The sequence below is a fragment of the Pelobates fuscus genome, chromosome 1 (genome assembly GCF_036172605.1).
Source record: "Pelobates fuscus isolate aPelFus1 chromosome 1, aPelFus1.pri, whole genome shotgun sequence".
NCBI classification, from domain to species: domain Eukaryota; kingdom Metazoa; phylum Chordata; class Amphibia; order Anura; family Pelobatidae; genus Pelobates; species Pelobates fuscus.
The window spans coordinates 310,219,188-310,232,580 of record NC_086317.1 but is presented as its reverse complement, the minus strand read 5'-3'; positions in this window follow the sequence as shown (position 1 = coordinate 310,232,580).

Here is a 13,393-nt window from a genome sequence, read left to right as displayed (position 1 = left end):
CAGACACATTACAGCCAATCAGCAGCACACCCTCCCTAGCAGACCCTCCCACCTACTGGACAGCATCCATTTTAGATTAATTCGGAAGCTGCAACCATTTTTTATTTTTTTTTCAATTTATTATTTTTTTTTTTAGTGCATATAAATGTTACAAGTAGATACTACCCCCAGACACTCTGTGTTACTGCAGATACTCCCTCCAGACACCCTGTGTTACTGCAGATACTACCCCCAGACACTCTGTGTTACTGCAGATACTCCCTCCAGACACTGACACAGAGCAGAATAGGGACTGTTCCCCCTACATAGGGTCACTTGGCAGATATGGATTGACACCTATCCTAAGGATCCCTGATAAACACTGACACGGAGCCCTCCATGGGTGAAGATGGATTAATTTTTTTTGTGCTCGGGTTTTTTATTTTATTTTTAAGTTCGACGGGTATGATGGCTTTTTATTTGGCCTTTTTTGGGGCAAAAAAATGAAGATTTTAGAAGAAGAAGACGTTGAATAGTAAGTTGAATTTTACTTTACAGGGTAGTAATTTTATTCCCCCTTCACTATTTTTTAGGGTGAGGGGGGTAGGTAGGGGCTTTTTTATTTGGTTGTGTGACTAGGGGCTTGGGGACACACACTGCATACACACTATACACACACTGCACACACTATACACACACTACACACAATATACACACACTATACACACAATATACACACACACTGTACACACTATACACACACTGTACACACTATGCACACACACACTACACACACTGCATACACACTGCACACACTACACACACACTGCACACACTATACACACTATACACACACTACACACAGTACACACACACACTGTACACACTATGCACACACTGCATACACTATGCACACACTATACACACACACTACATACACACTGCACACATTATACACACACTACACACACTATACACACAATATACACACACACTGTACACACTATGCACACACTGCACACACTGCATACACTATACACACACACTACACACACTGCATACACACACTATACACACTCTATACACACACTACACACTATACACACTATACACACACACTATACACACTCACTATACACACAATATACACACACTGTACACACTATACACACTCACTATACACACAATATACACACACTTTACACAATATACACACACTGCATAAACATACATTAAAAAAAATTGCAGCTGTTTTTTACATTTCAAAGTTGGGGAGGGGGGTGCCAAATAAAGGATCCGCCCCGGGTGCCAAATGCTCCAGGTACGCCCCTGTATAGAGGGGAGCCATGTTACTCTGTATATAGAGAGGAGCCATGTTTACACTGTATATAGAGGGGAGCCATGTTACTCTGTATATAGAGGGGAGCCATGTTACTCTGTATATAGAGAGGAGCCATGTTTACACTGTATATAGAGGGGAGCCATGTTACTCTGTATATAGAGGGGAGCCATGTTACTCTGTATATAGAGAGGAGCCATGTTTACACTGTATATAGAGGGGAGCCATGTTACTCTGTATATAGAGGGGAGCCATGTTACACTGTATATAGAGGGAGCCATGTTACTCTGTATATAGAGGGAGCCATGTTACTCTGTATATAGAGGGAGCCATGTTTACTCTGTATATAGAGGACTGTTTGCGGTGCGTTAAACGGGGAGTTTGGTCTGTCACTGTGAAGCGGGCGTAACCCTTACACTACCTGATCGATACAACATCATACCTGATGTTTTAAAGCACGTTATTCCAAACAATTTAGGAATGTTAGGTGATTTCTGCCCTTTATGGATTAAAACCAGACTCTGCATCAACTATGTCATTTTCCATGGGAGTTTTGCCATGGATCCCCCTCCGGCATGCCACAGTCCAGGTGTTAGTCCCCTTGAAACAACTTTTCCATCACTATTGTGGCTAGAAAGAGTCCCTGTGTGTTTTAAAATTCGCCTGTCCATTGAAGTCTATGGCGGTTCGCACGGTTCGCCCGTTCGCGAACATTTGCGGAAGTTCGCGTTCGCCGTTCGCGAACCGAAAATTTCGGGTTCGCGACAACACTAGCCCCCAACTTGCCCTGTTACTGTCTATAATGAAAGTGACGGCGAGGCTCATATTCCTGTCCACCTCCCATGCCTTCAGCCTTTGTCGGTCCCTACAGTGGCTTCCTGTAAGATATATGACCCAATTTAAGATCCTGATACTTGCTTACAAATCTCTACACAATGCTGCTCTAACCTACTTATCCTCACAAATACACAACTGTGTCTCATCTCGGCCTCTACGATCTGATGGCAAATCGGAAGAATGCACAAGTCTCCAGATTGTATTCCCTGACTCCAGATCCTTTGTCTTGATGCTTGGTCTAAAACTTGGGAATTCAATCTGGGTTATGTGTTCCGTCCCCTACATTTAATTCCTTGCCCAATGAAGAAAATCAGAATGAAAATAAGTATTAGCAAACATCTCAATCTAGATAAGGAGAGCTTTGCACCCCCTCCTGCACAAGTTAGCTGTACAGCATCTGTGGAAACTTCATCCAGATCTCCTAGTCCAAGGCACAGCTGTTCTTACGAACCCATCTTGTTGTACTCTAGGGGCCAAGTTTTTGAACAGTCTCTGTTATTGAATCATGGATTATAAAATAATCTGGTAGAAACTTTTATAAAATCTAGGAAGTCGTCAAGTTCTTCTTGTTATCACAGAATATAGAAAGCTTTTTAAACCTGGTCTCATCTGAAATCTTTTGATTTCCTTCATCCCTTCCACCTACAAGTCTTGACATTTCTTCAGTCAGGCTTGACAAAGGACTAGCTCTATGCACTCTGAAAGTCCAAGCATTAGCTTTGTCCACTCTCTTGGACTTCACAACCACTCCTAGCTAGATACTTTAAGGCTGCTATGATGATCAAGGATCCTAGCCGAAATGCCTCTCCTCCATGGTTCCTCCCTCTGGTTCTCAACTCTTTAACACAGGCTTCCCTAAACTCTGGCCCTCCAGATGTTGCTGAACTACAACTCCCATAATTCTCAGCCAATCTATTTCATTCATAGAATCATGGGAGTTGTAGTTCAACAACATCTAGAGGGCTGGAGTTACATAGTTACATAGTTACATAGTTACATAGCTGAAAAGAGACTTGCGTCCATCAAGTTTATGGAAGTGAAACCCCTTAAGGACCAAACTTCTGGAATAAAAGGTAATCATGACATGTCACACATGTCATGTGTCCTTAAGGGGTTAACAGAACCACAATATCCCCCACTGAATGAGTAAAACATCCAGTTTGTGACTTATAAGACAGTATTTCTGGTTACAATATCAACTGCAAAATGCATCTCTGAACTTCAATCATTCTCATCCCAAGATTCCCACACTTTGATATTGCTAAAAAAAAAAAAAACAGGAAAAGAAAACTACATTAGGTATGATGTAAATTTTCATTATTGTTTTGAAATTATTTTTAGTGTTGTTTAATCCTACTATTATTTTTAATTAACTTGTAGAAACATTATTTTGTGCACTGTACACTAAGGACATTTGTTCTGATCTTTTAAGGTTCTCAACTGCTCCTCCAAGCTGTATTGGACATGTCAGAGATTCATGTGTTTCAATAATGCTTTTACTCTATAGCAAACTAAGGAGACTGACATCAAGACAGCTATATTCTCACCTCCCACTTCTCACTAAAATTAATTTAGAAAAATATTGCAGTTAACCTAATAAAGAGAATGTAAAACATGGCTGTTTTTGGTCAGTTAGAAAATATATTTTAATTGATTATTTTAAAATATGTTTTTAATGGAGACTGCTTGCAGGGGCACTGCTGTCACAAACTGACAGCTGAAACACCCCCACGTGTAAAAAGACCATTACAACTTTTTTCTGCAAGAATCTCAGAATTCCTGCAGATAATATTCATAGTTTAATGTAGATCATCTTTAATTACAGTACAGTTGATGTTTACATAAAATGTAAGACTCCATTTAATTTCTCACCACCGTTAAGATAGGAGAAGTGTAATTTTTCCGTGTCAGCAGTACTCATAAGATGGTCATTTGCCTCCTTAAATTCAGGAAAAACTTTCAGTGAAAAACACTCAAACATTTGCAATACTAATGCATTATATCAGAGAACTCTTTCTTGAAATGTCCTTAAAGTGGTCATGTTTAGTCTGCACTTTTTGCAAGGATTTATGAAAAGACATTATATTTTATACTTGTATGAGTGAGACCACAAGGTCCCTTAGATAGTCTTGTGCATATTCAATGAGTTCCTATAGCCATTTACTGTGCATTGTGCAAGAAGGTGTAATTTCCCATTAGGCATTGCTAGTGAAAACTGATGTGAAATGGCAAAGCAAGGCTGGGAAAATTACAGAGTATTCTGGTTTTGCCATTTCCCATGACATAGAGGAGCTTATGGAGGGGACCACGATTCTTGGGGCAAAGTGGTAAAGAAAAAGCAGTCACCATGCAAACCAACAAAATATATCTCAACATTCAGCATTTTGCACCCAAAATAACACATGCTCTGCTTTGGTTAGTTTCTGAAAATGTTTGTAATTTGTAGAAATTGTATTGCAATGGAATTCCAGAGAAATTACAACGCAAGCAGTTAATTTGTACAGAGATTCTATTGTTGCGAAATGCCAATGTTTAAATAGCTTAGTAAATAAAAGCAGTTTTCATTTCCAAAAATTGCTATTTTTATTGGTTGCATAATGCCGTTGATTCTGTCCTCTGAAAAATAATTTTGCCCATTAACTTTTTTGCATGATTTTTTTTGTTCAAATAAATCCTTCAATATGACTGGGAAAGATAGATTTTCCTCTCAGCAAACAAGAGGTCAGCTGCCAATAGAGAAAGATATGATAACGTGTTCCATCAAGGTCCTAACATTTTTCCTTTAGCTTTGTGGAGTAACGGCACAGTGGCATGCATGATTTGAGATAAAAGTGTGAGCTATTTTGCCGGTTGTATAAACATGCACTCATGAATCTAAAGGTCAGATATAAAATCACTCATAATTGTTTTCAATTATATGTCAATTTTTATCTTCTCTCTAACATTTTAGACTACAAAGGAAAAGTAAATGAAATACCCATTGTAGCTATCACATGTGTCTGCTTATTAAAATATAGGTGATTAGTTTTTCAAAAAGAGCTTTGTTCTTTTTCATTTTTTTTACAATGATTGGATATAGCACAAAAGCCAACCAAATCTCAGTATCATACGCATTAATGTGTCTTAATCAAAGAAAAAAGTTAACTTCCTCTTTGAATATCATTTCATTTGTGGAACTTTGCAATTGAAACATTTCTAAATCTGAAATTAATAATTAGCTTTTGATTCTTTGGATTCGGTGCAAAATGAGACTAGAATGAGCATAACTAAGGTTCACTTATCAAATAGCCATGATGCATCTTGGTAGTTATGATGTCTATAGACAACTCACGTTTCATTAGAACTATAACTAAAAATATCAAGGTATCAACATGCAGCGTATCTCCAGTGAAATGTATGATGATTTGCTAATTTCTTAATTTAATTTACAGACTAATAACAGTAAAACATATGCACAAGCGGAATCTGAATTGTCATACTTGTCCTCTGCTTAGGTACCGATGGGCACATCTGCTACAATTTAGTAAAGCCTTTTAAATTTTGGAAGAAAAAATCACAACTATGTTGGTACGTACATAACTATAACTAGAGTAGAGTGGCACAGCTGCAAACACTATGGAAAGTGTTATATAACTAGACGTTGCAGTATTATTCATTGTATGGAATATAAGCTAATGCTGCCCTGACATTCTTCCACACTCATTTTTGAGCTCTTTTGACTACAGGACATCTAGCATTACATGTTTGCTAAAATAGGCCTCCGATTAATGTTGTTAGATAAGCTTTTAAAATGATTAAATATGTTTGGATAAACTATTTTACATTTTTAATATTTTGATATTTTTGATACATGATATTTTTGTTTATATTTCAAATTTTGAAATAATTCATTTTACATGTGTATTTAAAAATATTAAATCGTTTCAAAAGTATATCCAACAATATTCAATCTAGGCCATAGTTTGATATAACCATGTGATATAACCAAGAAATAATGTTCTCCCAGTACCATTTGAAATGGTTCAGATGTGCCTAAGGCGTTTTGTGATTTATATTGTTAAATTCATAATATAAAATTATTACTAAGACACAGTTACTAGTTCTAGAATAATGTATTTACTTCTAGTACCACTATTACCACTATTTTACTATATACAAAAAAAACTACAAAGTATTTACAATATAATGCACCCCAAGCCTTGAGTGCTGTCCATTATCTGTAAACAAATGATCTATTTAAGTGGTATAATAATATATAATATTAATTGAAAGTGCTCATTAGATGGAATTATACACTGATTAGCCACAACATTCAAACCACTGACAGGTGAAGTGAATAACATTGATTGTATTGTTACAATTGCACCTGTCAGAGGGTGGGATGCATTAGGCAGCAAGTGAACAGTCATTTCTTGAATTTAATGTGTTGGAAGCAGGAGAAATGGGCAAGCACAAAGATCTGAGTGACTTTGACAAGGGCCAAAATAGTGATGGCTAGATGACTGGGTAAGAGCAAAATACTAGTGCATAGTTCCCAGTATGCAGTAATTAGTACCTAACACAATTGGTGCAAGGAAGGACAACCAGTAAACCTGAATCAGGGTCATGGGCACCCAAGGCTCATTGATGTATGTGGAGAGTGAAGGCTAGCCCGTCTTGTCTGATTACACATAAGAGCTACTGTGGCTCAAATTGATGAAAATGCTTGCCATGACAAAAAAGTGTCGGAACACACAATACATCTGCATGGGGCCGTGTAGCTGCAGACTGGTAAATGTGCCCATGATGATTCCTGTTCACCAATGAGAGGGGATGTGAGCTTTAGAAATTAACCATAGAGCAATAGAAGAAGATTGCCTGGTCTGATGAATCACATTTCTTTGAGATCAGGTGGATGGCTGGGTGCGTGTGCATCGTTTATCTGGGGAAGAGATGACAGCAGAATGCACTATGGAAAAAAGGCAGGTAAGTGGAGGCAGTGTTATACTCTGGCAATTTTCTGCTAGGGAACCTTGGCCCTGACATTCATGTGGATGTTATTTTGACATGTACCACCTACCTAGAGATTGTTTCAGTCCACATACAACCCTTCTTGATAATTGTGTTCCCTGATGGCAATGGACTCTTTTAGCAGGATAATGCACCCTGCCACATTACAAAAATTGTTCAGGAACAGGTTTGACGAACAAGACAAAGAGTTCAAGGTGTTGCCATGGTCTCCAAATTCCCCAGTTCTCAATCTGAGTGAGCAACTATGGGATGTGCTGGAACAACAAATCCATCCCACAATGCAACTTGCAGGACTTAAATGACATGACACATTCAGACATCTTGGGGAGTCCATGCCTCAATCCATCACAGCTGTCTTAGCAGCACAAGGTGGGCCCATACAATATTAGGCAGGTCATTTTCATGTTGTGGCTCATCAATGTATGTGTCTCTATCTTCCCTTATATTTTCGTTTTTGCATTCACTTAATGTTTCAGCCAAAATAAAGACATTTGCATTATTGTGTGAAATGTTATGTATAATGTGCTTTTATCACATCCCTTTTAGATTAGCTTTAGAAGGAACCTTACGCTATTTTCTATTTCTTGTGTATTCTGTAAATCTACTTTTCCGTTACTATCATGTAACTCTAAAATTTTAATAGTGACACTCCAAACATTTTAATTACTCTTTTCAATGGAAAAACAGGTTTGATCATTTAAAGTTTGTCATTAAACAAAAATCACTTGAGTGTACTGTCTGTCTTATCATATTGGAAAACATTAATGCTAAGTTATGACTATGTTATTGATAACAGAGATAGTAAGCACAAGCAAAAGCACCTGTATGCTGATGACACCCAGATATATCTCTCCTTTCCGGACCTCTCCCCTAACGTCCTGCAACGTGTTACTGCTTGCCTTTCTTCCATCTCTGACTGAATGCCCTCCCGCTTTCTGAAACTCAGTCTCTCTAAAACTGAACTCCTTGTCTTTCCTCCTCCTAATACTGATCCTCCTCTTTCGCTGTCCATTCAAGTTAGTGGTATTCACATCAGTCCATCCTTGCAAGCACGCTGTCTTGGCATCATACTTGATTTTGGCCCCACCTTTGAGCATCCAGTATGTTGCCAAATTCTGTAGATTCCATCTTAAAAACATAGAAAGATGCTACCAAGGAGCTTGCCCATGTTCTAGTAATTTCCTGCATGGATTATTGTAACCCTCTCCTAATTGGTCTTCCCAAAAGCCGTATTGCCCCACTACAGTCTGTAATGAATGCTGCCACCTGACTGATTTTCCTTTCTAGTCTGTCCTCTCACACCTCACCCCTCTGTCAGTTCTTACATTGGCTTCCTGTATCCTATAGGAGTGAATTCAAAGTGCTATCCCATACCTATAACGCACTGAACAACTCTAGCCCATCTTATATCTCTTCACAGATCCATAGGTATGCCTCTTCTTGGTCTCTCTGCTCTGCCCGTGACCTTCTCCTGTCCGCTGCTTGCACCTGTCTGGCCAATTTGCGCTTGCAGGACTTCTGGCGGGCGGCTCCCTTCCTATGGAATAGCCTGCTTACCGCCATCAGACTCTCCCCTAGTCTTCAATCATTTAAGAAGTGCCTTAAAATCCATCTCTTTAGGAAAGCTTATGGCCTCCCAGAGTAACCTCTACCTCACATACCTGTCTCTTGCTCTCTCCTAAAGGGCTGCACTTTACTCTCTCCTCCAGCTCTGCTTCACTCCCAACTTATTTGGTTGCTATTTCCTGTCCTTTTGTGTTTTATACCCCACCTTCTATAGATGTAAAGCTTGTTTGAGCAGGGTCCTCTTCAACCTATCGTTCCTGTAAGTTTTCTTGTAATTGTCCTATTCAAAGTTAAATCCCCCCTCTCATAATATTGTAAAGCACTATGGACTCTGTTGGCGCTATATAAATGGCAATAATAATAATAATTAATATGAATCTTTGTTATATTACATCACTTAAAGGGAAACTCCAGTGCCAGGAAAACAATCCGCTTTCCTGGCACTGGAGGTACCCTCTCCCTCCCACCCCCCAATCCCCGGTTACTAAAGGTGTGAAAACCCCTTCAGTCACTTACCTGAAGCAGTGACGATGTCCCTCGTCGCTGTCTCCTCCTCCGCACCGCTCCTCCCTCTGATTCCGTCAGCCGGTGGGCGAGACTGATCCCGCCCACCGGCCGGGGAGACCTAATGCGCATTAGCGCTCCCCATAGGAAAGCATTGAAAAAGATTTTCAATGCTTTCCTATGGGGAAATGAGTGACGCTGGAGGTCCTCACACAGCGTGAGGACGTCCAGCGACGCTCTAGCAAAGAAAATCTTTGCTAGAAATCAGGAAGTGAGCTCTAGTGGCTGTCTAGTAGACAGCCATTAGAGGTGGAGTTAACCCTGCAAGGTAATTATTGCAGTTTATAAAAAAGTAGTAGTGGGAGTTGGCACCCAGACCACTCCAATGGGCAGAAGTGGTCTGGGTGCCTGGAGTGTCCCTTTAATGTTATCCTTGTAAAAGACCCACTGTTTTCTATTTAATATTCAGGAAGTTGTGCAAAGTCTTTAACCTCAGAGCACCTGTGAGGATATTTAACTATTTTTAACCCAACGTTTTTGAGCCATTGGTTGTTAAGTTTGATTTCGAGAGGAATTACATTTTCCAATAATTTGCAGGTTTAATAGTATATGAGAGCACACATAAACGATACAAATAACATTGTACTAGGTCTATCCTACTCTGCATTGCTTTAGTCTTCAATACCTTCATTGCTCATCCTCTGCATGTGTAGGTCGAAATGTTATAAAAGGTGACTATCAACCCTATGATACATCTTGTAGCTGTCCAGCTCAAAACCCACTGAGAGGCACAAAGGACATTTTTTGATGGTCTTCTGGACCTCCTTTGTTTACTACTTATAGTTTTATTGTTCAGATCTTAATATATAGACACAGTTTATGCTATCATAAATGGAAACTACACTTTTTATAAAGATAAATACACATAGCAACCACTAAGAAGATAAATATTAAGTGCAATAAGAGACACATCATACAGGTATCCATTTAAGTTTTCATTATGTTTTCTAAGGAATTAAGTAGGGCACACATAAAAATAAAATAATGCAAAGCAATGGTGGCATCAGAGCCAGAGTCCCAATGACTAATAATGAAAATAAATATCTTGTGGAGATCACTAAAACGTTAGAGCCATAATTGAGCCAAAGCCATATATACAACTAAAACACCACCCTTTAGGGAAAGGCAATTAGTTTATACCATCAATAGGGTGGATGTGTCATTGGTAGGAAAGTCTCTGGATTCTTAGAGTGCACTTTCAAGGGCCTTATAGGTTTTTGGATGAGGAAAGCAAACCAACATTCTAAAAAACACATATGTCCCTTTAATGTCGAGGCATATATACATGGATGTCTTTTTGTGTCCAGTATTAGTCCATTTCACAAACTGGGGGTAATGCATATGCCTGTCTTGATTTTAGTTAAGTTGGCTGTCACGCTGTACCTTCCAGAAAATTCCTATTGAAGAGTGATGAGGATCAGCTAATAGGTTCTTTCCTGTTTGAGTGTAACTTCTCCCATTGCGAGGATGTAGGATCTGAGGCACCTTTATTACTAGATGGTAAAAGCCAGACAATGATGGGCCTGAGTCCTACCAGCAGACATTTTTTAATTTTTGGTTTCCAAGGGAGAGGTTTTCAGACTCAGACCTAGTCCTACAAGGAGCTCACTATCCTGTGTCATAATATTAACCAGTGAGACAGACAATCTGGTCTCTATTAGTAATTGCTGAGTATGTAAATTAGTTTCATTTTCAGTACCATGGGGGAGGGCAGCACATATCACTGCTCTCCACTGCGTCACTGAAACTGTAACTTTGTACTAGCAAGGATTGCCCAGTGAGATCCTACTATTGCTCTCGCTAGGCATTGCATTTACCCAATAAAAGCCTGTTGTTTTTTGAGCCTTTGAATCAGTGGCACCATTTAATGAATTGAAAATGGTGGTTCATTTTATTTTATTTCTTATGTGGCCTTTATGCACCGGACAGAAGACTTTACTAATTGGAATTGCTGCAAAGTTACATCATATTATAAATATACATTTTATATACAACTTTGCCAACCTTGCTGGAAAAAACAGTCTGTTGGGATCTAGTAAATAGAGCTGTAAGTGTGAGATTATCAATCTATCTTTAATGTATCATCTGTACCTATTTATCTGTATGTCTGTCTAAATATTAACAGCTGCTGCCCATGAACATAGCTCTCCCATGAGCAAAGATTAGGGCCTATCTGTCTGTCTGTGTCTAATTGTCTGTCTGTCTGTCGATAGATATACACACATAGGTATATATTTAATCTCTGAGCATGCTGAACATTAGAGCTAGCACAGTATGCAGTCCTTGCACACCATTGTACTTTATAAGCTCAACTTGAGGTCATAGCTCCATCTACACGCTACATGAAATTGCACAGCATGCCCTCGAAGCATTGTGTAGAGCAGCTGTTTAAAGGTTCAGTACAGGGGCTGCATACAAAAGACAGATCAGAGATTAAGTAACTCACAGCTCTTTAACCCCTTCACCCTGTTGGCAAAGCTTACATTCAATAAAACATTTAAAATGCCTTTGACATGTTCACCTGATATCATCTGACAGTAAACAACAGAACTGTGCAGACGTTGCTTGAGAACATTTGATCATCTCTCCTTAGAATTATTTTTATTTTTTTATGTTAGCACCAACAATGCTTCAAGATGTATAGAGAGTATGTTCTTATGCATTTTCTAATGTTACATATGTACTAAAAATTAAAATAATGTAATATATGTATGTGGAATATAATATAAACATGTTTTAAGATCCTTTACCCTTTGACATAATGTATTTTTGTTAAAAAAAAAAAAAAAAAATCATGTATTTTAAAACAAAGGATTTGTGGAAACTATATCAAATTAGGACAAAAGAGTGATTGTACTGTATCACTAGTCAATGATTCTTACAGTAGATGATATAATGATAATATACATAAAAATATGCCTGATATGAGGTATTTCTAAGGGTATGTTAAAAAATATTTGTGGTAATTTAGCAGAATTTGAGACTTTCTCATGCCTGCCACATGCTAAGAAAAAGGTCTTTACACATGGGGACATAGAAACATTACTTCCTGAGATCCATAATAAAGTCTGCTAAGGACTAGACCCCGTATGCCCCGGACTCTTTTCTGAAAAAACAAGGGGTTCATTGCACTCAACCTAACATGCCTAAATGGGGTGCTGCTGGGGGGTGCCGGGGGGGGGGGGGGCAAATACATACAGTAGAAAATGAGAAACTAGCACACTCCCTATCCACTAAACAGCTACTTTGGTGCTGACAGAATTTTGTAAGTTTTATTAAAAACACCTAATCTAGGCAACAAACAATGGGGATTTAGTTACATTATATGATCATACATTGCATAAGCCTGCCACAACGTCAATGTACCCCATGTTAGGTTGAGTGCAATTAACCCCTTGTTTTTTCATATATATATATATATATATATATATATATATATATATATATATATATAGGAGTCTAGCCAGCTCCCTGGTTCTGCACTCCTCCCTGTCACAGGTGCCTCATCCCAGGATCCTATTTGGCCTTGTACTGCAGAGAACTCAAGAGGATTTTCCCAAGTGAGTAGCTCATTTAGAGTAGGACCTGCCAAATATGTCTGCTAAATACTCTGCCTAATGTCTGCTAAATGAGCTACTTGTAACGGAACTCTCCGTACTCCGACAGACTACCTTCCGTTGATGGACGCTTCCTAGCCTGCGCCGAGGACCATAAGCACCGCACCGGACACCACAACCACCGCAGACTCCACAACAGCCGTAGCTTAACTGGAGTCTCGCCGTCTTCCTTCCACCCTGGATCAGCCTCTGTCCTCCAGGACCGTGTGGGAAAGACCTCTCCTCCAGGAGAGCTATCAGTAACAAGCTCTTACAAGAGCTAAGTGATTAAATCTCAGGGGAGTAGACAAGTATAGCAATCCCCAGTGTGAATATAGCTGTCCTCTCCAATCACGAGACAAGACTACATGTTGAGGGTCAAGAAGATCTCTTTTAATCAGCACCAAAGGACTTTCTTTTATGTAGGTTTTACACACATAATCCTACCCATAGGGTTTTTTAAAACAACCAATAAAACACGTAAAATACAGTAAAACACTCC